Raw genomic sequence first — 27,020 nt, 5'->3', positions numbered from 1 at the left:
GACCCTGGGACCGGGGCCATGGCCTGCCACCAGCCACATGAGCCATCTTGGAAGCAGATTCCCCAGCTCCAGCTAAGCTGGTGAAGACTGCAGCATCAGCCAACAGGAGGACTACAAGTTCACAAGGGATTTTGAGCCAAAGACCCCCAGCTCAGCCACTTCTAGATTTGCAGCCCCCAGAGGTGTGAGTTAATAACGGTTGTTTCCCATTTAGGTGCAATTTCTTAAGCAGCAATAGAGGAGCATTCATAAGAAAAGTCCTTGCAACCATTCTCTGGATTTTTAAAATTCCAGACTCCTATATCCCAAGACCCTGAAAGTGCCTGGCACAAATAAATAAATAATAAATTTATTTATTAATCAATAAATATTGGTTAATTTCCTCTATTCCTTATCCATCACAGTCAATCACCAGGGCCTGTCAATAATCTGAAAATCATCTGTGCCCTATGACCATTACCCTAGGTGGGATCCCTTATCTTCTCACTTAACTTAAACCATGTTAGTATCTCTTAACCAAGTCTCCCTGCCTCCACCCTAGCTACTTCCTCTAGCATTGATCTTTCATGCTGCAATGAGAGCTACCTATATAAAAAACACCTGTCCCATTTAAAAATTTCAGGGGTGCCTTGTTGCCTAGAATAAATTTCAGTCTCGCTGGCGCTGCATTCCAGGGCTCCGTGTCAGGACTTCTACCTATGTGATTCAAACCTGTCTTCCACCATTCACTGCCCCATACATCCTGCTTTACTGATATTAATCTATTTCAATTTTTCTTTACAAACCATCAGTTTGCTCCTTCTTTCCTTGATTCATACTGTGCTCTGACCTAAAAACTCTTTCCACCTTTCTCTATATGGTTAAATTTGCCTCATGTTTCAAGACTCCAGATCAGGAATCAGCCTTCCAGAAAATGCTCCCTGAATCCTCCAGATCTGGCCAAGTAGCCCTTTCCTGTGCTCCTGGGGACCCTGACGCCACCTGTATTTCTGTAGTTACCACTATATAGTTACAGTATCTCTGAGGCAAATGATAAGGTAATGAGGCTTCCTCTAATTTTTTATTGAAAACAAACTATTTTTTCTTGGTGGTGCAAAGTTATCTTTTAGGTTTTTGTTTTGGGTTGTTTTTGCTTTTTGTTTTTATTTTGTTTGTTTGCTTTGGATGCACCTCCAACATAGGGAAGTTCCTAAGCCAAGGATCAAATCTGAACCACAGCTGCAACCTACACCACAGATGCGGCAACGCCAGATCCTTAACCCTTTGCGCCCTGCTGGGGATTGAACCTGAACCTCATCAGTGACCTGAGCAGCCACAGAGACAACGCCAGACCCTTAACCTGCTGTACAGAGGAACTCCTCTTAGGTTTTTAAATGCTGATTGAGCAGCAAACCATTGCCTTGGGATTAGAAAGTGCTGATGTGTACAACTGGTCACTATGAAGAAAGTTGACCAAACAGCATATGGAGCCCAGAGGAATTTGGGGAAGGAAAGAAGTAAAACCCCAACTCTTGGTCCTCCAAAATTAAAGTTAACGACACTTTAACTTTGGGACAGACCAGGTTGGGCCCTTCCAAGGCCCAGCAACAAGAAAGCACCAATTCCTGAGAAATGCAGTGACTGGGAGCAGAAGCTAAGGATGGTGGCATGCTGAGCTCCCATGCTGGCTGCAGTACACCTGTCAGTGAGGCAGGATGCTCTTCTAGAACCAAGCCCTGGCATGGGAACTACACACCAGGAAACAACAGCAGGAAATGAGCAGATGACCATGGCTCCAGGCCTCAGCACAGGGCTTCGCACACATCACATGTGTATACGGAGCAACTCCACCAGGGAACACGATGTCGGCTTAATTCTCCACATAGCTCTCTCCTCTCCATCTCTGCCTCAGCTCACTCCAGTTTTTCCAGAGATAAGCCAGAGGAAAAGTCAATGAAGGCCTCAATAATGTGGCCTCAGTCTCTTAATAATGACCAAACAGATTTCGCAACCTAAACAATATGGATGCTGGGACCATCAAGACACCATTCCCAGTATTCAAGCTGAATATATTCTGCAGGCATAGAGTCTCTGTTGAGCTAGGTTTTGGCAAGAGGCAGCCCAAATTAAGGCTTGGACAAGAGTTCTGGAGATAAATAAAGCTTAATTTCACGAGTTCCTATCATGGCACAGCAGAAACGAACCTGACTAGGAACCATGAGGTTGTGGGTTTGATCCCTGGACCTGCTCAGTAGGTTAAGGATCTGGCATTGTCGTGAACTATGGTGTAGGTCGCAGATGCGGCTCAGATCCGGCATTGCGGTGGCTGTGACACAGGCCGGCAGCTGCAGCTCTGATTAGACCCCTAGCCTGGGAACCTCCATATGCCATGGATGTGGCCCTTAAAAAGCAAAAAAAAAAAAAAAAAAAAAAAGCTTTATTTCATACCTGCTTTCGCCTCTTACTAGCTGTGTGACAGTGGGTAAGTTAGTTCCTCTGTGGCTTGTATTTGAAAAGGCAAAATGGGATGAAAAGCAGTCCTTGCCTTGTCAGGTAACTGTAAAGGATAAATGGGAGAATTCATTGGAGTGTTTGGCAACCAATAAATTTAACTTTTAAAGTGGTCGGCTGAACAGGAAAATATTTAAAGCCTTTCTATAGGAGAAGGTCAAACAACAAGCCCACAAATAGCGCCGTGTTTGTTCAAAGCAAAACAAACATCTAGGACAAACACTAGAAGCAACGGGAACTTGAGATTGACCATATGGGATCTTCTGCAGGTTGTAAAAATAGCTCAATTTAATCAGAAACCACTAGCTTCCAAGAAGCCTGAATAAAAATGAGGAGGAAATAGATTTTGTCGATCAAGACCTTATGTCAGGCACGCCACATCAAATACAGAATTACGATGAACTTAATCAGAGGTCACTTGGACCACAGGACAAGCTCAGCACTTTATTCAGTTTTTTTCTAATATCTGCCCTCACACCATTAATAATAGCGGCTTTAAATAATGATCTTTGTTATCTCTTATATGCCAGGATGATTCAGAAGTTTGAACAATCAGTGGAACAACTCATAAAAATTAAGGCTAATAGGTTTCAAAAATTGGATTGAATGCTATTGAGCAGAACATGACTGGCGACAGGAAATGTTACAGCGTTGTAAGAAAGCAGACCCCAAAATACTTAGTTTCCTACATTAAGCCTGCATACACTCACCCAGTGGTATTAGCTTTCAGCTGAAAATATCTCCCTGTGCTTTATTTTAAGAAAGAACAATGCATGCAAATTTTCAAAGCAGAGACATTAGAAGATAACTATTTGCATTCAAAAAGATTCCTGATCTACAGGAAGTATTCATGGAAGCATTCCTTTGAATACTAAGACTCCTTAGAAAATAAAGACACTAATTCCAGTAGCTCAGTCTGCCTTCTCTTATATAAAGTTGTATCCATATCAATACATTTAAAGAATTAACATAAATAGTATCATAAATAGAAAAGCAGGAAAGGATCTTGAAGATCACAGAGGCTATTCCTTTCATTGTATAAAAAAAAGAAGTCAGGAGTTCCCGTTGTGGCTCAGCGGTTAGCAAACCTGACTAGCATGCATGAGGACACGGGTTCGATCCCTGGCCTTGATCAGTGGGTTAAGGATCTGGCGTTGCCGTGAGCTGTGATGTAGGTCACAGACGGATCCTATGCTGCTGTGGCTGTGGCATAGGCCAGCAGCTACAGCTCCAATTCGACCCCTAGCCTGGGAACCTCCATATGCCGTGGGTGTGGTTCTAAAAAGACCAAAAAAAGACCAAAAAAAAAAAAAAAGAGAGAGGTCAAAGTTACAGCAAGTGAAGTGACATCTTATCACTGACCATCTGGGGACTGGAAGCCAGAAGCCCTGACTTGGTGCCCTCAACACTTCTCATCACCCCAAATTGCATCTCCATTTCCCTACATATTATGTGGATGCCGTACTCTGAAACGCTTCTACACATAAGCTGTCCATATTTAAGGGACTAGGAACCAGAGCTCAGGCCTGCCAGAGCCTGATGTCAAGGCAGATCAGTCTGGAGGTAGACAAGTGTGCAGAAGAGATACGCCAAACTGAGAAGGCCCAGCCACCTGGGGGCTGACTTCACACATCACATCATTGGTGATCTGAGGCTTCACTGCACGGGAGCCATGAGGAAATGGGACCATTAATTTATTCAACAGCTATCTGCTGTTTGTCTACATGACAAGCTCTGAGAGCAACACAAGGAATAAGACAGAGGCAGTCGTTTACATCTATCAACAATGGCAGCCAATACTCATCAAGGGCTTCCATGTTCTGGGGGCAGTGCTAAGCAACCACATGAATGATCTCATTTAATACACCCCATATTCAGGAGTTCCCATCATGGCTCAGCAGAAATGAAGCTGATTAGCATTCATGAGGACGCAGGTTCGATCCCTGGCCTCACTCAGTGGGTTAAGGATCTGGCATTGCCGTGAGCTGTGGTGTAGGTTGCAGACATAGCTCAGACCTGGCATTGCTGTGGCTGTGGCATAGGCCAGTGGCTACAGCTCCGATTTGGCCCTAAAAAGACCAAAAAAAAATTACACTCCATATACAGCCCAATGAAATATGTCAGATGGTGATTACCATCTTATAGCTGCAGAAGAAAGCACAGAGAGATTAAGTAACTTAACCAATGTCCAATAGCTACCAAGTGAGAAATTTGAAAGTAGACCTCAAAGCTTCCACCCTTAGCCAGTATACTGTATGGACTCCGAGAGAATAGGGGAGACACACATTCAACATACCCACAAATCAATATTCACATTTTAAATATAATTAGTTATACAAAGGGGAACTTAAACCTGCTCAATCCTTGACAAGAAGGATCTGATCACTGTCCTACAGGGCTGTGTTCACTAACAAGCTTATGCACTACTTGTCAATATTATAGTGACATTTACCTTCTAATACAAAATACCATATTAGGAAATTGCATTTGTAGTAACGTAGGGGAAAAGTTACATCTGTAAGCTTTAAGCACTAACACTGACACTAAACCGACTTTGTCCATCCAAATTCTTGCTGCCACCCTATCAAATTACCCAAGACATTTTTCACAGAACTAGAACAAAAAATCCAAACATTTATATGGAACCACAAAAGACCCAGAATTGCCAAAGCAATCCTGAGGAACAAAAACCAAACAGGAGGCATAACTCTCCCAGACTTCAGGCAATATTACAAAGCCACAGTCATCAAGACAGTGTGGTACTGGGACCAAAACAGACATACAGAACAATGGAACAGAATAGAGAACCCAGAAATAAACCCAGACGTCTATGGTCAATTAATCTTTGACAAAGGAGGCAAGAACATAAAATAGGAAAAAGACAGTCTTTTCAGGAAGTATTGCTGGGAAACCTGGACAGCTGCATGCAAGTCAATGAAACTAGAACACATCCTCACACCATGCATGAAAATAAACTCAAAATGGCTTAAAGACTTAAATATAAGACAAGACACCATCTAACTCCTGGAAGAGAACATAGGCAAAACATTCTCTGACATCAACCTTACAAATGTTTTTCCCAGGTCAGTCTCCCAAAGCAACAGAAATAAAAGCAAAAATAAACCAATGGGACCTAATCAAACTGACAAGCTTTTGCGCAGCAAAGGAAACCAAGAAGAAAAATTGCAGAATGGGAGAAATAGTTTCAAATGATGCAACTGACAAGAGCTTAATCTCTAAACTATATTAACAACTTATACAACTCAACAGCAAAAAAGCAACAACCCAGTTGAAAAATGGGCAAAAGACCTGAATGGACATTTCTCCAAGGAAGATATACAGATGGCCAACAAGCACATGAGAAAATGCTCAACATCCCTGATTATTAGAGAAATGCAAATCAAAACTACCATGAGATACCACCTCATACCAGTCAGAATGGCCATCATTAATAAGTCCATAAATAACAAATGCTGGAGAGGGTGTGGAGAAAAGGGAACCCTCCTGCACTGGTGGTGGGAATGTAAGCTGGTACAACCACTATGGAGAACAGTATGGAGGTGCCTTAGAAAACTATACATAGAACAACCATATGACCCAGCAATCCCACTCTTGGACAAAACTTTCCTTAAAAAAGACATATGCGCCCGCATGTTCATTGCAGCACTATTCACAATAGCCCAAATATGGAAACAACCCAAATGTCCAACAGACAACTGAATTAGGAAGATGTGGTATATAGACACAATGGAATACTACTCAGCCATAAAAAAGAACAAAAGCATGCCATTTGCAGCAACATGGATGGAACTAGAGACTCTCATCCTGAGTGAGGCAAGTCAGAAAGAGAAAGACAAATACCATATGATATCACTTATATCTGAAATCTAATATATGGCACAAATGAATCTTTCCACAGAAAAGAAAATCATGGACTTGGAGAATAGACTTGTGGTTGCCAAAGGGGAGGAGGAGGGAGTGGGATGGATTGGGAGCTTGGGGTTAATAGATGCAGACTATTGCCTTTGGAATGGATTAGCAATGAAATCCTGCTGTGTAGCACTAGGAACTATGTCTGGTCACTCATGATGGAGCATGAGAAAGTGAGGAAAAAGAATGTATGCATGTATGCGTAACTGGGTCACCATGCCATACAGTAGGAAAAAAAATGTGTTGGGGAAATAAAAATTGATTACAATTAAGACTAAAAAAAATCATTAGCAAACAAACAAACAAAAATTCTGGCTGCCAGAGGAAATGTCCTCTTTGCACATTTGTATATGGACATAAGCTTGAAAGCCCTGCCTTGTATGAACACTTTTTTTTTTTTTAATACTAGAGAAGGTGGGGTTTTCTCTTTCCTTTTCACATCCAATTCATTAGCTACTCATGGTGAAGTTTGCCAGACTTTCATTAAGTTATTTTACAATTCTGAATATGCCCATCATCTGTCAAGCCAGCCCATGCAGGTCTGTTTTCATGCTAGTTATTCGTGCCCTTAACCTCAAGAAAGAAAGGAAAGATTCGCCCGTCAGCCCCCAGGCCTGGTTGATTGACGCTAAATGAGGGCAATTAGCAGGCATATGGACAACCTCATCTACCTAATGGAAAACTTACCCCTCCCTCAGCCATGTTTTCCATCCAAATCTGTTTTAAATGAACTGGGAAAACCGTGCAGAGCCTCTTCATCCAGTGCAGTTAGCACATCAGAGACAGGAGATGGGGAGCAGACATCCAGCCCGGCTCAGCCCTCTAAGCCATGTGTTGACCTGGCTCTGCATCCACCTGAGAGAAGGGCATCTCTTCCTCCGCACAGACACCTGGGCTCTCCGAACCACGTGCCCAAGGGCTGTGCTCTCCCACGGTGCGCTTTTGTAAATTCACACCAGATATCTCATACGCTAGCCGGGGCCATAGAATTCCCCAACCCCGGGAAAGTCACATCTCTCTGGGTCTCATTTTCTTCATCTCTAAAATGAAAGGATGGACAAAACAAAGTCTAAGCTCTCCTCCCATATTTAAAACTCTAAATGTAGGCGTTCTGGTTATGGCTCAGTGGAAACGACCCTGACTAGATCCATGAGGATTCGGGTTCCATCCTTGGCCTCATTCAGCTGGTTAAGGATCTGGCATTGCTGTGAGCTGTGGTGTCATTTGAAGACGTGGCTCAGATCTGCTGTGGCTGCGGTGCAGGCTGGCAGCTGCCTCTCCGATTAGACCTCTAGCCTGGGAATTTCCATGTGCTGCAGGTGTGGCCCTAAAAAAAGGCAAAAAAAAAACCCTCTAAATATAAAAGTTTAGGGGAAAAAAAAGCTTAGCCTTCCTCAAATTTTTCAGAGATACAATGTGATCTGCCTAAGAGGGAAAAAAAAAAAAAAGAAGGGCAGAAACAAGAGATCCTAGATGCTTCCTATGGACCTGGGGCAGGACTTCTCTGTGGAGCCCTGGCTCTCCTGCCAACCCCCCAAAGGGCTGGCCTTAGCTTTCTCCTGCCTCTCATAGTGAGGAGAACAACCATTTGCCCAGCACGCAGTGTAGCCAGGATGGCCATTGAGAGGGTAACTCTAAAAGGGTTTGGCAGATGTGAAAAGTGTTAACGAAACGTGTCTGCTAGGTCCTCCCTGAGGCTTTTACCATCCAGTTTGTCCAGGGCAAGTTCTTTGTGGTCACATGCCTCCCGATTTCCTTCTTCCCTATTTTTTCTCTTTGTCAGTAGAGCCTATGAGAGTGAACATCTGCTTTCCCATCTATTTTTGCCATTTGCAGAATCAAGTTGGCCATTTGCAGAGAAGGATGGCACTGAGTTACTCCTCCTGGTGTTGCCCAGTGAGTCTGCTCCATCATGACTTTCCAGGTTGGAGCAGGAAAGGAGAAGCATCTCGTTGCAACAGAGATCATCAACCAATCGCTTGCCTTGGAATGAAGGGACGTTTAAGCCCCCCACAGTAATTCACAAGCCAAGGATAACCGAGCATCTCCTCTACTTAAAGCCCTACAAGAGGATTTGGAAATCGAGGATGCCAACAAACTCAAGCACAAATTCTGTCTAGGCAGTCTGAGAGAAGCACCGCAGACATTCAGATAATTGGGGAAGAAATCTAAAATATCTCAGTTATTAATTCAGGATGAAAGACCAGCTTCCTCTAGCTCCCACTTCTGACTGAATTCACATCAGCCTGGGAAAAAAGTGAGACTGAATCAGCGCTGTCTGGCATGAACGCAAGACGTGTGATGAGAGAAATCTCCGCAGGGAGGCTGCCTGAGGTCAGGCTGCAGAAGAAACTCCCCAGGGCCTCAGCCTGTCTGCCTTGTGTCTCCAATTCAGCCCCCACCAAAGCATTTCAGCAGGGGTGGGTGTCCAGGGAGCATCCATCTAGCCCAGGGATTCCCCATAATCACTCCTCCTGTCTCAAAACTGGAGACTCAGAGACGGTCTCGCTGTAAGAAGTGGAGAAACTACCTAGACCAGCCCAACCCTTCTCTCCTTCCACAACAATCAGTCTCAAACTTGGCTGCTCAATGTGTTCAAAAGTGATGCAAACAGTTAACCAAAGAAACATCTCTGGAAAGCCTCTGGTGTCATAATGCTCGGCCTACAACTCTCATTTTAAAAGACCATCCAACCTCGTGGCACAAGGATACTCTCACGTGCAAGGCAACTGGACAGCCACATCCTGCGTGTCAGGCAGCAAGGATACCGGAAGCAGAGTGGGCTTTAGAAGTGGCTCTGGGTCCAAATCCTAGTAGGTCATACTCTGAGTAATCGGGCAGATTAGTTTAACCTCTCTGAGCCTCAATTTCCTCATCTCCAAGGGCTAGTAAATCTCCACTTAAAGGGTTAGAGAAATACATTTAAAGAGGCCAATGAAGAATCTGTCCCAGGGGCTAGGACACCATCATCAGAGCTTCTTACAAGTCTTCTGCTCCCTTTTCTTGCTGCTCATCAGATCAGAAATCCCAAAAAGGGGACAAGCAATCCAGCGGGTGCCGAGCACACAGAAGGTTGTACTCTGAATCTTCTTGATTTTACTTAGTCAAAGATAGCAAGTGTGCGAAAGCCAGCCTGCCACGGGCTCGCTCTTCTGTACATGAACAACAGAGGTATGACTCATTCCAGCAGTTTTACAGATGCCTCCTCATACCCACCAGACACTTGCAAGGCTTAGAAAAAATGCAGAGGGACAAGTGAAATGCTGAGGTTTGAAAAGAGGCCACGTAGAAAACATTATCCAACTTAAAGAAGAAAGTTAATCCCACGAGGTTCCTCCTGGCTTATCCCAGCTTCTGATTCTTAATATGTCATGTCCCTCCGTACACTGATTTTCCTTCTTGTTCAGATCACGGAGAGGTTGTGGTTTGTACAGAAAGATTTCATCAGAAAGCACTACACGGGGCTCTGAGAGGTGTCTGCGTCCAAATGATAAAACCAAACAAAAACCACAGATGCTGAATACTCATGGAACCTGCCGGCCAAGCATGACCACCTGTGCGCGGATATCTATTTAAATCACTAAGAATGACAGTCCCTGTGGGCTCAGAGTTGAATCTAGTTACGCTATAATCAAGAGATTTATTTGTGTTAACTATTGACTGGTCCAAATGACCCAGTGTTGCCCATTCATGAAATCGGAACAAGTGATAGTCCAGCTTCATGAATGTGCAACACTGAGTGATCTGGACCAGTCAATAGCTAACACAAAATCTCTTGATTATAGTGATGCTGCAAACCATAGGAGCTGCTAACGAGGCTCTATGTTTTGTTAATGTTTTTACATGCACAGACACAATACATAATCACACTCTTGAGTCTCTTGAAAAGATTTCTGTCGAGAATTTATACTTGCCTTCGGATAGTTAGAGAAAAGATATTTCTGCCCAACAAGCTTTCAGTGGCCCAACACACGATCTCACCAAGCCTGTACTCACTGGAAAATCAAAATATCTGTTCTTCAACAATGTTCACCCATAAATAGTTCCTGCTTGAGTCAGATTTACAGCATACCTCCTTCCAAGGAGGCAAAGAGACAAACTCATACACTCCAATATGCCAAAGGCAGATCTTTGGCTCAGAGATTGTTCCCGAGCTGATGACTGCCATTCCTCAGGCCCCCCGCAACCCCCACCCACCTACTGCCACTCAGATTCTGTCAGCTGTAACCTCCGAAAGAAAGAAACGGAACTTTAAAATCCTTCCTAGTTAGGGACCCCTTGCATTCAGAGCAGCAGCAGAGAACCCCAGGGTTAGTTGCCCTGGGCAGGAATAGAGCTTCAATTTAAAAAGTGCCCATGAGCCAGCCTGGGACTCACTGCCATGGCCAGGTGTACTCAAGGATGCCCATGGGTGCTCCGTATGGCCTCCACTCCACCCCACAGACGCGCAGACCTTAACACACCAGCCCCTGGGCAGACAAGAACCATTTCTGGGGCAGAGCCAAGCTCAGATCCACAGGACGAGACTAACATGCAAACCACAAATAGATGCTCATGAAATGAAAGCCTGGGTGTGTAAACAACCTGTGTTTTACTCAATGAATAGAACTGCAAGAAACAGAGTAAGTGAGGGGGAAAAAACCGAAATTGGGAAGGAAAAATTAAGTTTGTGAACTACGAGTAGAAAGGGTTTGATCCCAGATGTGACCACTAGTAGGACGACAATTTTATATATAATGAAGTTTATTAAATAAAACAATGCATGGAAAGATACAGAATGGAAAATGCATGGCTGTTTCCTTATAATCACAATACGTAATGTAAGGGAGATGTGGTGGGAACAGGCCTTTAAAAGTACTGTAAACCTGAAAAAATGTCCACTAGTGCATTTCTGCCTCATAAAGTGCAGAAGGCCTGGGGGTGGGGGCAGAATTAGCCTTTGATATGGAAAGGACCACTTTAGTAGGCTTTTGATTCAGGCTACGAGTGCCTTCCCATTCTTTAGAAAGCCTCAACTCAAAGAAGACATCCACTGTAAAAAACTTCACACTAGGAGTTCCCGTCGTGGCGCAGTGGTTAACGAATCCGAATAGGAACCATGAGGTTACGGGTTCGGTCCCTGCCCTTGCTCAGTGGGTTAAACGATCCGGCGTTGCCGTGAGCTGTGGTGTAGGTTGCAGACGCGGTTCGGATCCCGCGTTGCTGTGGCTCTGGCGTAGGCCGGTGGCTACAGCGCCGATTCAACCCCTAGCCTGGGAACCTCCATATGCCGCGGGAGCGGCCCAAGAAATAACAACAACGACAAAAAAAAAAAAAAAAAAAAAACTTCACACTAAAATATTAAGTATTTAATAATGGAAACTGGCGACGCTAACAGAACTGTGTCTGCAGAGGCAGAACTCTGTTTGGGGATTTTTGCGTTTTTGTGGTTTTGTTTTTTCCAAAGTCTGACTGAGAATTGATCAATCCTTGAAATTCTGGTTTGTTCTTGAGATACTGTAACCAGGCAGAGCCTGTGGGTTTGCTGAGCCCAAAAACCTTTCTGTCCCCCATTTCTCGATTTTAGGAAATGGGCCTCATTCAGCCTCCATGGCCTTCCCTGAGTTCCTAGGGGCAGGTTCAGACAGTTGCTGATCTGATCGGGGGAAGGAACAGTCAAGAAACAATACTGCAGCCTTGGGGCAGGATCCTGGATCCCTTTCAAGGGATACGCATAATGATATAGGCATCTTATACACCTAAGAGAAAAGCTATATTCTTTATGCCTCTTTTAGAAATGAATACTTTAAAACTGAACAGCTTAGAGTCCTTCCTTGTCCCACTCCCTGGCTTAATGGCACCCTAAACACAACCACCCATCAGGTAAAGATTACGCGCCCTGAGCACAACTGCCTGTGGGTTAAAGACTATGAGCATGTGATGTTTTTCAGGAACGTTCCTAGTTTGTTCTAATCTCTGATCGATATGTCCTTTTTGCAAGTACTGTTACTCGAGGCAATAACCCAGAAGACCATCCCAGGAGCATACCGAGATCTCCCGACGCCAGCTCTCACAACCGAGATTCCCCCAAAGAAAGAAGAATGCATGTCTCCCCCAATCCTGATTCTTATCTGAAAATGTTCTCCTCCTCCTTGCACTTCTTCCCCCAAAGAGGGCACAGTCTTAAGGCATTAGCCTGCCGTGGCCTGCTTTGTCTGGCAAAGCAATAAAAGCTAATTTTTTCTCCTTCATCCAAAACTCGGTCTCTGCATTTCTATTCGGCACCCGTGGACAGAGGCCGAGTTTCAGCAACAACACTGGGCTTGTGTGGCCCAGGCTTCTGCTTTCAAAAGATGGAGCTGGAGCTAGAAGGTCAGGACTGAATAAAGCTTCTTCTTCCTCCCCCTGCCCTGGAGGAAAGGCCGCATGACGGCAATCCAGACTTGGCAAAACACAATCTGGAGAGCCTGCTGGTCCCCGCAGGGGCATGATTTGAGTCCGAATAATCCAGATTTGGACTAAGGCACTGTCAATTACATTTTCAGGGACACGGGGGCCAAGCCACACTGTGAAATCGCCCCTGGAAGGAAATGAGTTTCTCCCTGGCAGCATCCTGGGGAGAAGTAAGCCAGAGTTTCAAAAAATCAACGCCTTGAAAGAGGCCGGGGACATCCGCCTCGCAGTGTCCGCCGCACTTGAGCCTGGAGATGCGCGAGCCTGCGGAGGCTTGAACTAGTCCCTGCCGTGGGGCGAGAGGGAGGAGAGCCTAGAACCAGCAGAGCAGGAGACTGGGAATTGAGGGCTAGGTCTGGGGCTCCATGCACCCCAATCCATCTGGCAACAGCTATAAGCTGCTGTCTGGGTCACACTTTACCTTCAAGGCTGTGGCACATGCTCATGAGTGAGCCTCATGGTGGCGGTCCTGACGGAAACTGGGAAAACGTGAGAAGAGGAGGGAGTGGTGATCACGGGGGGTGATGGACAGGCCAGGCGGGTCCTCGCAGCAGCACCAGAGTCAGCCGAGGGGTGAAATGAGGGGACAGAAGGCAGAAATCTAAAAGACCTCTCAGAGAATCCCAGGAGGCAGGACGCAGCCAATGCCTCCAAATCACTGGAAAATAGTTTAAGAGGCATTTATTTCTAGTAATTTGGCTGGTGAGGTTCCCTGTCACAGTCACATAAGATTAAAAAGTAAGCAGAGTCTAATCTGTTTTAGCACAGGCTAGTGAAGGTTTGGGTTATAGCAACATTTGTTGAGCTACTATTAGCCTCTGTCATAAAATCTACTGCTGCTCGCCCATTCCTGGGTCTCCTTTCCATCCCAAGCATTCAAAACCTTTCCTCCCAGCCCCTGCACTTGAGAGCGGCCGGATTCCTAGAGGCGCACAACTGCGTGTGAGCAGAAGTGACATCTCGTGTAACTTCGATGTCAAGGCACTGAAGAGCTGGGTGCCAACACCTGGCTTTCTTCTCCTTTGCTGTCACATTAAAGAGCACACGTTGAGCAGGGACAGCCGCAAGTCAAGAAGGTGCAGGGTTATTCATGCATTCCCAGAGTAGAGGGCATTCCAGCCCCGCCTTCCTCCCCCCAGGACTGGTCCAGCCTTGATTCAGACTTTGGTGGGGAGGAAAGAATACTCTTTGCTGCGCTAAACCAATGAGATTCCAGGGTTTATGTGTTAGGGCAACATACTCCAAGGCATCTATCCTAACATTTCACAGACTAGGATAGAATGTCTTTGTAAACATTGAGACAGAAAAAAATACAAAAGAAAATAAAAATTCCTCATGGCTTCCCCTTTCCCCAAAAATAATACTAGAATATAAGAGGTCAATGAGGCAGAACAATTATCTATTTTATGCTGTTTCTGTGCTCCCCCCCAAAAAAAACAAAAAAAAACCTGGCACCAAGTAGACTATATCTGTGGGATGAATAAATGACTATTTTGTAAATTTCCTTTAAGCCTTTTCGATATACATACATATGTATACATACACATACATGTGTATGAAGAGTATATAGTAACAATTACAGTAATATCTTTAAATCATATTCTGTATTTCAGTTTTGTTACTCCTTTTGTTCATTCCAACCAGAGATGCATTTATATTTGGAAGTTCTTAGGTCAGAAGGAAATGCAATGGAAATAGCATTATACATGGAATGATTTGGAAATACTGTGTTCCCACAAAGTCTGACAGTACATATGCTCTTTATATACTATTAGAAATTCATTTTAAACTCACCATTCCCAACATAATCCCATAACACAAATCACGATCCAGTTCTTTAAAGACCTTTAGAAAAACATTAGTAAAAATTGACAGAGGGTGTCTTAAAGCCACCTAATAATGAAAGGAAATTATGACTTGGATTATTAACCTTTTATGATTTACAAGGGACTGGTTTCTTCCAATAAAACTGGCAAAGACAGAGCAATAAAAACTTAGTTGGATGACAAGATAATTTAGTGTCATGCCTTGCAGACAATAATAGCAACCCATGATTATATTTTCTGAACCAAATATTGACAGGCAGGTTATGACTACAGGGTTATTTATGGAGAAAACAGTATACACTCTTTCCAATTGGGATGTAGGGTGATCATCAAATATTTATCAGTGTAATCACCTTTCCAGCCCTAGCATTCTATTATCAATAAACTTATAAAACAAGATTCTTAACTCCATATAACTACAACAGCCCCTCTCTCTTTTTTCCATGCTCAAATCATAAAATAGCTATTACTTCTTCTTCAATTTGCAAAATGCACAAGAGCAGAACACTAAAATAGGACAAGACTGGAGTTCCCGTCGTGGCACAGTGGAGACGATTCTGACTAGGAACCATGAGGTTGAGCATTCGATCCCTGGCTTCACCCAGTGGGTTAAGGATCTGGTGTTGCCGTGAACTGTGGTGTAGGTCGAAGATGCGTTTTGGATCTGGCAGTGCTGTGGCTGTAGTGTAGGCTGGCAGCTGTGGCTCCAATTCGACCCCTAGGCACCATGTGCCTCAGGTGCGGCCCTAAAAAAGACAAAAAAAAAAAAAAAAGGACGAGACTATGGTGCTCTCTGCCCTCCCCCTCCCCTTTCCTAGCTATTTTTACCCTCTATCGTTTCTGTGGTACCGTTAACTTTCTCCAAGCACGGTCCCCCTCAAACCACTGCTACACAACAGCTCACAGGTGACAAAGGTGTCTAACCACCCGCCTGGCCCACCCTATCACGGAGCTAAAGAATTCTTGTTTTCTCTCTCCCTCTCATGCCACTTGTCTTTGGCTGCTTAAAAAATCCTGGTTGTGGAATTCCCACTGTGCCGCAGCAGGTTAAGGATCTGGCATTGCGGCAGCTGTGGCACAGGTTGTTCCCTGTGGCTCGGATTCAGTCCCTAGCTCAGGAACTTCCATATGCCACAGGCGTGGTCAAAAAACCAAAAAACCACCCAAAAAATCCTGGTTGTCTGTTATAGCTTTAGCTGAACATAATAATCCGTCAATTGTAGGCAGAGGCAGGGGTGGGGGTGGGGGTGGAGAGGGAAGCGGTACAGACGGGACGTGGAGCTGAAAGAGATGTTAGAGTTTATCGGCCTCATCACTCTGCACGAGAAGAATCGCAATTTCTGAGGTTCGTCAAAACCCAACCCTGATTCTGCATCTGCAAATGTAAGAGCTATGAGAAGAGGGACTTGGTCTCCTTCCTTCTGTCTCTGTCTAGAAGAGTGCCCATTAAACATGGTTAAGTGAGTGAATTAACATGCAGTGAATAAATAGCAGCAAAGAAGTGGAAACAATGTGTGACCGTCCTGACTCCAGACACAGCTGGGGTGGGCTGTTCCCTGCAGCAAATGGGCCCTCAGCACAGAGATACAATTTTACATACACATACACACACATATATACATACACACACATACACATTCTTTTTCAGATTCTTTTCCATTACAGGTTATCCCAACATATTGAGTGTAGTTCCCTCGCTCTACAGCAGGTTCCTGTCGCTTACCGATTTTATATAGAGTACTGCGTCTACGTTCATCCCAAACTCCTAATTTCTCTCTCCCTACCCCTACTTCCTACTTTGGAAAGTATGTACAGGAAAAAAGGGAATCAAACCAAAGTGTGGCAACTGATGTCTTTTGAGGGTCAAACACTAGATATTTTCAGCTATGTGGGCCACAGAGGCTCTGCTACAACAACTTACCTCTGCAGTTGTCACACAAAAATAACTACAGACAATATATATATATATATATATATATATATGCCCTTGTTTCAATAAAACTTTATTTACAAACCAGGCCAGATGGACCTGTGAGCTGTAGCTTTCCAACAACTGAATTAAACCCTAGAACAAACAAACAAAAAAAACAAGCACAAAGACAAATTGTTTTCACTTGGCCAATCTCAAGAAAAAACATTTGATCCCATACAGACTCTTAAGGAGCAAGTTAAGAAAACAGACGATAATAACAGGATAATAACAAAAGGAAAAACTGAAGCAACATTTCTCGGTTTACTGATTATGTCTGGGCACTAGCCAATCCTTGGACGATATTTAATATTATGTGACATATAGATTTGAGCACATAATTACATACAATCTTTATGATGCTTCAGAATCTTATATCCTGCCACAATAACCCTCAGACTAAAAATGTGGCTGTTTCCAAAATCTATCCCCATAAAAAATCTCCCAAAGCCTATTCCAAAGAGATTTCTCTCTGAATACTAAGAGCTGGGGGAAAGCAAAGAGGAAGAAGTGGGCAAATTACTGAAGACTGCAGGTGGTAAACTCCCATCGCTCAAGAATAATATGATCTATACAACAATTTTTAAAAGACCAGAATCTCACAATCACCACAAAGGTATAAATGGGGGGTGGGACAGTCCTCGTTCACGAACTTCCGTCTATGAAAGAAAACAGGAGACTTTAGTTTATGAGGAGGAAACATGAAGGTCTAGTATTTATCAACCACATTTTCCTGCTACGAAAGGAAAAAGTTCTTTACGCACCAGCCTTTCCAAGACACTGACCCTGGCACCGTGCACCTGTTTTGGTTCCCGCAGTTTCTACAACAGAGATCCATCCAACTCAGACTCATCTTTCCAAGATGGCCAGGAGCGCTCATGAACGCACATGGGTGTACTCAGGCACGTGTGCGTGCGTGTGCACGTGCACACGCACGCACACACGCACACACAACACACTACTCAGTGGGAAGCTTGGCACGCCATCTCAGAGTAAGCATCTCAACCCCTCCCCGTGAGGTCTCTAAATAATAAACCAAGTAAACCTGAGTGGTCTGACCACGGAGGGGAAAGGGAAAGATGGGGTGGCTGCGCCAAAAGACAACAAAGGCTGCAAACGGATCCCCAGGAACCTGGAGCTGGTTTAAATGGCACCAGGACACTCACAGACCCAGACGTTCTCTGGCGCTAGACACGGGCCCAGAAAGTGGATTAGCTGGGCAGATGGCATTAGACTTGGAGCCGAGATCCCTGTGAGAGTCTGCCAGCGACTGTGGGAGCACCCACCACGCGTATTCAGGAAGAATTCCAAGGCCTTTCAGGACCCAGCTGCTCTGTCCCCAAGGAGTCTGTACGCGTACACATCCAGAGGGCAATTTAGCCCCTCATCGCCAAAAAGAATAGAAGAGAAGCAGGAGGAAGAGAGCAGAGAAAACCTAGAGAGGAAAAGGTCTAAGCTCTAACCCAACGGCGAGGCCGATAAAACGTTGCGCGAATTCGCTTTCGTTCGCTTTGACTCAAGCTCAGGCTTCCTCTCCTTCAGGTTCACAGTCTGAGGTGGCCAGAAGATGTGGGGTGATACCATGAGGCTAGAGAAAAGGCCCAAGTCCCTCTCCCACCACCTTCATGAGCAATTCAGTTTTTGGTGTTAAAGCAGCAGTGACATCGGCATCATTATAGCAGCTCTGGTGCAAATCCCACCAGTGCCCACAGAGCAACCTCAAACGGATGGCAGATAAATAAGAAAATGACACCAGGGCAGCCAGTGACACTGGAATGAGACAATCAATGTTTCTGTTACAGTATTTTTTTGAAAGGAAGAAAAGGAAGAGGAGCAGGATGAGAAGGAGGAGGGAGAGGGAGCCAGAACGGAACAGGGAGGAGAAGGAGAGGTCAGGAAGGAGGGGGAGGAGGAGCAGGAAAAGGAGGAGGAGGAAGGATCAGGAAGAGGAGGAGGGGGAAGAGGAGGAGCAGGATGAAGAGGGAGAGGAGGAGGGGGCAAGGAGGAGAGGGGAGCAGGGAGGGGAGGAGGAGAGGGAGCGGGAGGAGGAGGGAGAGAGGAGGAGGAGGGATAAGAAGAGGAGGAGCAGGAAGGGGAGGAGGAGGGAGCAGGAGGAGGAGGGGGAAGAGGAGGAGAAGGAAGCGGGAGAGTGGAGGAGAGGAGAGGCAGGAGGAAGGGCAGCATCCTTGCTGGGCCAGAGAGAACCCACAGGTCACCCTGGGCACTCCCGTTTCTGTCCTCCAGCTGCTGCCTCATCCCCGCCTGAGATGCTCTGAGGTGGAGGAGGGAGCCCAGCCCTGCCTCCTCTGCTCCATCTTCCAGAGCTCCCTCTGTATCGGGCCTTACGCCGCCCATCCTGTGGCTTTGAGGTTATAACAAAAATGACCTCCTCTGCAAGGAGATCACTGCCTTCACAGGCTGGGACTCGCATTTTTCCAACGGGCTTTTCTTAGGAAATCAGGCCCAGGTAAAAAGGGCAGGATTCAGAGGCTGCCCGCCAACCAGCTCAGGCATCCAGAACCATGCACTGGCTGAGATGCAGCAAGGAGTGTCTACTTTACCCTTTTCATCCGGAGCTGTCCCCATGTGACCTCCGCCCCCCTCCCCTCACCTCAGGGCACCTGCCTCAAATAACTTCGCCGGTGTTGTCATTCACCTCATGGATAATTGATAGCCCGTCAAGCCGATGCTAAGAAAAGAACAAGGTGGTTAGACGTGTGCCTACTATAAATAGACAAGCCACACAACCAGCATTTGCCAACTTCTGAGCAAAGAAGGCAGAGGCAGAAACAGCAGCTTCCTGGGTCCTTGGGAGAGCTGGCTTCGCAGGGCAGCCCCAGCCCCAGGAGTGACGTCAGTGGACAGCAGGGGGCTGGGAAGAGGCTGCCTCTCCCCATTTGGGGGCAAAATTAAAAACATCACAGGTGCGGGCACTTGGAGGCTTGTTTAACAGAAGCCGCAGAAACGCTCCAAAAAACACATGCCTTAAAACGTTTGCCTTCTTCCTCCCATATTATCTCTTTCTCTTTTTTAGGTACTTTATTTCTACATTTTGCTCTCGAGGGCATTTCTGGTTCCAGGCTTTTATAAGGATCCACTCACATGAGTAAACACATGTGTCCTTGGCCCTGGGAGGACTTGAAATGAGGGACAGCAGGTCAGGTGCTGCAGAGAGAAAGAGGGAGAAAAAACGGAGGGGCCAGGCTCGTGAGGCATTAATCAAGCTTTCTTTGGTCTCAAGGAGCAAAACCCAATTCCAAACCGAAATATAAATGGAAAAATGACAAGCACACAAGCCCTTTCACCACCCTTCCTCCTAAGGGTTCAGCACCAAACGTGGGAGCCAGTCCAGGGCCGAGATTCAATTAAGAGCGTTGCCTTCCCATCTAAAGCCTATTTTTTCTCATCTGGCCTCATGACGGTTGCCTTTGGAAGAGATGCGGGCAGACGGGGACAGAGAACAAAAGCACATGAACAAAGCTTTTCAGGCCTGCATGTTACCTCTACGTCTAGGTTGAGAACTTTGTCTTGATGACTCACACATGGAACAAACTGGAAACAAATCGATCCAAATGCTCTTGAGGGCATCAAATTGCCAAATAAGACGTCTCGTCCGAAAAATGCTAGAACTGCCCATCCTCCAAAGTCACCCCAGCTTCCCCAAAGCTCCACCAACAACAAGGAGGCTGTGAAAGTTGTCAGGCCCTGGGGAAGGTCACCCTCTCCTGATACATGTCCTGGAGAAGAGCAGGCAAAAACAAAGATGGACAGAAACCAGAAGGAGATCCAAGCAACCGCAATTACGGTAAGAAATCATTACATTCCAGGATCGCAGAAGCTGACAGTATGAATGCCAAGTGTAGGGATCTACCAGCACAGCAGCAAACTGGAAAACACCAGAAATGTGAAGGAAAAGGCTTGGATTCATGGTCTGGTTCCAAAACGGGGGACTGAGAGAGTCCCCCACCAAACTTGCAAAAGGAGGTCCATCATGGAAGGTTCTTAGAAGAGGTATGTGTTGAGCCAGGTATTCACCAAGCACATCAGTCAAACAAAATAAGAAGGTCTTCCTTGGGAGTTCCATTGTGGCTCGACAGTAGCGAAGCTGACTAGTATCCGTAAGGACTCAGGTTCAATCCCTGACCTTGCTCTGTGGGTTCAGGATCCGGCATTGCTTTGCGCTGTGGTGGGGTTCACAGATGTGGCTCAGATCTGGCCTTGCTATGGCTGTGGTGTAGCCTGCCAGCTGCAGCTCTGATTCTACCCCTAGCCTGGGAACTTCTACACGCTGCAGGCGCAGGCCTAAAAAAGACACATAAGCACACAAAAAAAGTTCTTCTTGACCCAGTCACCAACAATAAGTAACAGAGAAGAATCAGGGCTAAGAAAGCAATAGAGCCACAGTGTACACATATCACCAATAAACCTGTTTCCTGCAGAGGCCTTAATAACCATGTAGAGACGACACTCTCGCTGTTTCTAAGCAGAGCACGTCATCAATAATCCAGACACGAGGTAATATGCCGAGACCCCGCTGTGCCCTCCCCGTCAGGCACGACCTCAGGGCTCCTGGTTATGGTGCCCTGAGTTCACACCTAGGAAGCAGTGGAAATCCACCCTTGGCTGCACAGCCCTTTTCTGATTCATTTGTAAGCTACACTGATAATCCCATGATGCAAACACGGGGGAAAAAAAATCATTCGGGAACCGTCAGAAAGGTTAGTTTTGCAAGACATAAGGGAATGATTATAATGATTTATTAAAATCTTACAATGTGAGAAAGTAAGATCGGCAAACAAAATCCAATTAAGGAATTCACCAATAAAAAGGAATTGAACTCCTCCAGCCTGAGGTTGACAAAGAAGCCATTCAGTAAAGAGCTTTATATGCTAAACTTAGCTGGGTAAACCCAGTTATTTTCCATGCAGTGCTGTTCCTAAAAGAGCTATTTAACTTCATCCATCTCTAGGATCTAAAAGACTAAGTATTTAGACTCATGAGGTTTTTTTTTTTTAATTTAAATTCCAATTCTAAAATGAACTTTCCTCAGAAACTACATTGAGTAGATTTGAGTTGATTAACACAGTGTTCACAAGCATAGCTCAACACCTCTCCCTTCCCCCCCTTCCCCGCCCCCTCTCGCTTCCCTCCCCTCCCCCTCTCTTCCTTCCCCTCCCTTCCCCTTCCCACCCCCTTCCTTCCCTCCCCCTCCTCCCACCCCTCCCCCCTCTTCCTTACCCTCCTCCTCCCTCTCTTCCCATCCCTCCCCCCTCTCTTCTTTCTCCTCCCCTCCCCCTTCTCTCTTCCTTCCCCTGTCCTTCCCCTCTCCCCTTCTCACTCTCCCCCCTTCCTTCCCCTCTCCTCCCCACTCCTCTCTCTTCCCTCCCCTCCCCCTCCTCCCTTTCCCAATACCTACCCCATCAGTTTTCCCCTTCTCTTAACGCAGACCACCCATTTTCTTTCTCTCTCTACCATGTGGACTGTATATATTTTGGACATGTTTCTACACATATAACCCGTTCGCTTATTTCTTCACTTGCCTTACATATTTCCCTTTTGTATTTGCTTCTTCTCTGCAGTTTATCGGGAAACACTCTCCAGGATCTCAAAAATGAAGGAGAGGTGCCCTTTGACTCTGCTGACCTCCCTTTCCTGGGTTCCCACACTCCCTTCTGCCCCATTTAAGGCTGCATTCAGGCTCTCATCCTTCTGAAGTCCACAGGCTGCCCCCTCCCCGCTCCGGGGAAACCTCTCACCAAAGCCACCAGTTTGCCCCCAAGGGCGGGATTCTATTGACGTCTCAGTCCCTTCTGCAGCTACTCACGCTGGTAACCACCTCCTCTCTTTACCACAATTTCCTCCTTCCACTTCCCTCCATGATTCACTCCTGATTTTTTGACCCCCTTTCCTTCTCAGGCTTCTCTTCCTCCTTCCTTAACTCTTGGGAATCTGGGCACAGCTCTCCTCTCTTCCCCACATGATTTTCCTAGAAGTCACCCACTCCCGTGAGCTTGCTAATCTCCCACAAAGAAGAGACCCAACATTTAATCTCGGTCTGAGACCTCGCTCTGACCGGCTAAATAGAAGTGAACGGCTTGCACTCAAAATACCTAAAACTGTGCCGATTATCTGTCCTGTTAGCCCTGCCCCCTACCTTTACCTACGACGAGAAAAACTCATTCAAGCCACAACCAGGAAATCTTAACACTCCCATCTTGGTCATTCCTCCCGTTCAGTCACTAAATCCAGCCTGGCCTCCCACCCCCTGAGCTGCCACCACACTGGTTAAAGACACTGCCATGCCTGCTGGCAACTTCCTACTGTCAGTGAGGCTAGACACTTGCTCTGGCCTTAAGATTAATCAGCAGTTCCTCATCACCTGCAAGGTCAGCCTAAGCCCTCTGATGTGTCCCTTCTCCCACTTCCCTCCCCCCTTCCAGCTATCCTAAATTACCCACCATTTCCCAAAGGCTTAAAGCTCCTTCTTCCCTTCACGTCTTTCTTTGGGGGAGGAGGACTGCATCCCCCTTCTCCTTTGACTACCTCTTCACTCTTAAAGATATATTTCAACTGTCATCTGCTCTGTGAAGCCTTCTGTTTTGTTTGTTTTAGGGCCGCACCCTCGGCATATGGAAGTTCCCAGGCTAGGGGTCAAAAGAGAGCTGTAGCTGCCAGCCAAGGCCACAGCCACAGCAACATGGGATCTGAGCAACATCTGCAACCTACACAACAGCTCACAGCAATGCAGGATGCTTAACCCACTGGGCAGGGCCAGGGATTGAAGCCACATCCTCATGGATACTAGTTAGGTTCGTTTCTGCTGAGCCACAACGGGAACTCCAGAAGCCTTCTGTTAATGGACTAAATGTTTGTGCCCCCCCACCCCGAATACGTATGTTGAAGCCCTAACTCCCATCATGCCTGTATTTGGAGATGAGGCCTTTAAGAAAGTAATTAAGGTTGGATGAGGTTGATGAGGTCCTAAGAGTCAAGCCATGACCCCATAAAATTAGAAGAAAGAGATAACAAGGGAACGCCCTCTCCCTCTTTCCCCTTCCCTCCCTCCACGTGCACACATGGAAAAAGGCAACGTGAGGACACGTCAGGATGGTGGCTGTCTGCAGGCCAGGAAGAGAGCTCTCACTGGAAACTAGAACCTGCTGGAACCTTAGTCTTGGGCTTTCTAACCTCTAGAAGTGTGAGAAAATGAGTTTCTGTTATTTAAACCACCCAGCCTGTGATGTTTTGTTACAGCAGCGGGTGCTGATTAATGCATCTTTCTTATTCCCCCCGAGAGAGTGGATCATCCTTGCCCCACAGCCAGCTTACACAACTCTCCATCTAGGACAGCATCCACCATCCTGTAATTCAACTGCACCTTTGCAGGTCTGTCTTCCCTACTAACTATAAACTCCTTGAGGGCAGAAAACAAATGTTGTGCCCATTTTCATGCTCCTTCCCTTGGTCTAGCTCAGCATCCAGCCACAGTAAATGTTCAATAAATGCTTGTGAGATGAACTAATGAACCAGTAATTGTAATGAGTAAAACTGAATTTCCTTTTTGCAGCTGGGCTGACATGTGGGTGTGGGTGTGGATGTGTGCAGATGGGTGCATGGGTTTGTATATGCACATGTGTCTATACAGTGAGATGGGTGATTTGCAAGAGGTCATCGGGTGAGTAAATCAATGTGTTTCACCCTCGATTATAGAACCATTTCTCCATTCCTTCCCCCAAATCCTCCTGAATTTTCCTAATGCAATTCCCACGCAAAGGAAACCGCCTGACCCATTTTCTATCTGCGTCTCCTTTGTGTCCCCTCCACTTGGGCTACTTAGCCAGTTACCTCCAATAGCACATGCTTTTATTCCCTTGCCTGGTACTTTCAACATGGAGCCAGACTGAAGTCACCGGTTCAGGAAATCTCTCTAAGTCAAGGAGATCTCAAGACTGTTTTCCCTGGGCTCTGGGAACTCTTTGCATCAAAGCTGGACAGATAGACTTGTTTATGAGTTATCGTGTAGCTGAGAAGAACAAGATGACTGTATCTACCTGGCAGAAGTCAGTTTTCCACTGAAAAAAGAAAAGGATGAGTTTTAGGCTTACAGCAGAACTGGAGAACTATGCACACTCTTCCAAGCTTTGAAACAGAGCTTCGCGGCGCTCTGGGAACATCAGTCTTCATTATGTTTTTTCTTTTCACAGCCATTTATGACAGCTTAGGACAAAGAGCTCAAGCCCTGTGTCTCTGGTTTTGACTTTCCTTTGTGCAAAAGAACCTTCTTTTCCCAATAGCTTGAACTGTACATGCTTATTTGGAGGGAAAGAGGTTTGGAAATGGATATGGATCCGCTTTACCACCACCTCCCCTGTCAAAACTGCAAAATCTCAGCAAGGCCATCTGTGATTACTAGGTCTATGGCACCAACACGATTCTAAGGGCCCCAGGGTGAAGCTTAGTGCCCAGATCTCCCTGAGGTTTGTGAGGCATCTCAGGCCCCAGTCTGTCCCAATTGGCCGGCAGCATTTGTTTCTGGAGGGAGAGCCTGAAAGGGACAGTCTGTTAGAACAGGAGGAAGCGGACGCTGAAGCCCTATTTGCTAAGCACCTCGCAAACTGATAGGAGGTCAAGGAGGGAGGTCCCTTCCTGGCAGAGCTGGTGGTATGATGCTGTCTGAGATCACACTGGGCGTGACGAGGGGACAATCAGCGCGTCGCCTGCGGTCATGACAGGTTCTTACCTTTCCCATTCAGGTGCTCTGATCTTACTCTGAAAGGAACAACTGCACTCAGATATTTTTTTAAAACATCTACCTTCTACTTGATGGAGAGTCTCAAGCAGCTGGAAAAGTCACGACAAGGGCAAAAGACTTCCAAGGAATTCTTAGGTAATTACAGGCCTGGACTGGGGGAAGAGGCTGCATTAACGTGAACTCACACACACACACACACACACACAGACTCTGAGCATCCTCAGAGGGAAGGAATGCTGACCACGCCCAATCCTCTTCCACACCCCCACTCAGACCCTAATTATCCTCATGGGTGACTCTCTTTCCTTGAATCAGCTGAGCCCACCTCACCTGCCAAGAACCCCCTGCTCCCTTTCTCTCCTTTCCCTTCCAGGCTCTGGGGGTGACTGTGGTGATTTCTGTAACATCCAAGAGCCCTAAAGGGAGAAATGGCATTTTCCAAAACTCTGGGCTTCTACCCAGCCAACTCCTTCCACCCCCCTGCCTCCTCTCCAAATCCTGAGTGCCTCTGCCAGGAGCCTGTTGTCATGGTGACTCTAATCTTTGTCTGCTTTGCTTGTTAAACAAGCTGACTTCGCTCCAGCCTACCTCACGATGACCCAACCTCCCTGTCCTTCAGTGCTTCTCTCCCTCCCTCCCCATCCTCCTGCCCTTCCCTCCTGAGGGATAGAAGGAACCAGAAACCGACCCTGGTCGCTGATCCCTTCCCACCTCTCCAGTCCAAAGATCTTATCAGGAGAGTGTTCTTTCATGCTCCTACATGGAAAAGTACCACTCATGACAATAACAACCAGACACTGAAAATGGAAGTACCACACAAATTCTAGACACAGAGAGAGAAAGGAGCAAAAGGAGCCAGCAGGACTAAAGTTCACTGAGAACAATTTGGGTTAACAAAGAGAGGCTGATGCCTAGAAAAGTTCTTTGACAGGCCTGCTGAGGTTGGCAAATGCCATCCAGGGAGTGACCCGAAGAAGAAGGCTCCATGCTAAAGAGACCGTTCTTCTCCTGCCTTTCCCATCCTCTCCTTGCAGCCCTCATCCTCCAGGCTGGAGAAATGACTTTCCTCCTCTGGTCCAGGGCAATGCCCTTCTGGCTGCCCTGGACTCAACAACCTCCTGCCTCTTAGGGATCTTTTTGTCCCCAGTTTTATTGAGGTCTAATTGACAAGCAAAAATTGTAGATAGTTAAGGTGTACAACTTGATGTTTTAATATATGTAGACTTTGTGACATCATCATCATGATCGAGCTAATCAATGTATTTCTCAGCTCACATCATTACATTTTTCTTTCCTTCCTTTCATTCTTTTGTTCTTTTTTTTCCTTTTTCTTTTTCTTTTTTTTTCTTTTTCTTTTTTTTTGCAGTGAGAACACTTCAGGATCTTAATCCAACCAAAATTTCCTCAGTCTCTTGAATCTTAAACCAATTTATCTTTCTTTACTCTTTCCCCTTAACATGTAAACACAATTTCCCACCTTAAAACAAAATGCCTTTGGACCCCATATTACCCTCTACTTACTGCCTACTGATCTCCCCTTTTGGAAGCTGTCTTCCCTTTTTGTCTCTATTTCTTGCCTTTTTTTTTTTTCTTTTTTTAGGGCAGCATCAGCGGAACATGG

At 45.9% G+C, this 27,020-nt stretch overlaps 1 protein-coding gene across 23 annotated transcripts in view; it reads right to left on the bottom strand.

The window, feature by feature from the left end:
• DGKI (diacylglycerol kinase iota) overlaps nucleotides 1–27,020 on the bottom strand; it is a 474,617-nt gene that overhangs the window by 358,971 nt on the left and 88,626 nt on the right. For 3 of the 23 annotated variants that reach the window (XM_085005381.1, XM_085005382.1, XM_085005379.1), the window contains exon 2: nucleotides 2,428–2,536. The exons of the other annotated variants lie outside the window; for them this stretch is intronic. The gene's annotated coding sequence lies outside the window, so the exon portion shown is untranslated. The remainder of the gene's footprint in view (nucleotides 1–2,427; nucleotides 2,537–27,020) is intronic. 23 annotated transcript variants of the gene reach the window in all.

Source organism: Sus scrofa, chromosome 18, assembly GCF_054392235.1.
Source record: "Sus scrofa isolate SSC_HxYL_T2T_F1_AM1 chromosome 18, Sscrofa_HxYL_maternal_Yorkshire_Landrace_v2.0, whole genome shotgun sequence".
NCBI classification, from domain to species: domain Eukaryota; kingdom Metazoa; phylum Chordata; class Mammalia; order Artiodactyla; family Suidae; genus Sus; species Sus scrofa.
The sequence above is the reverse complement of the archived record's forward strand: the minus strand, read 5'-3'. Positions and strand labels throughout refer to the sequence as shown.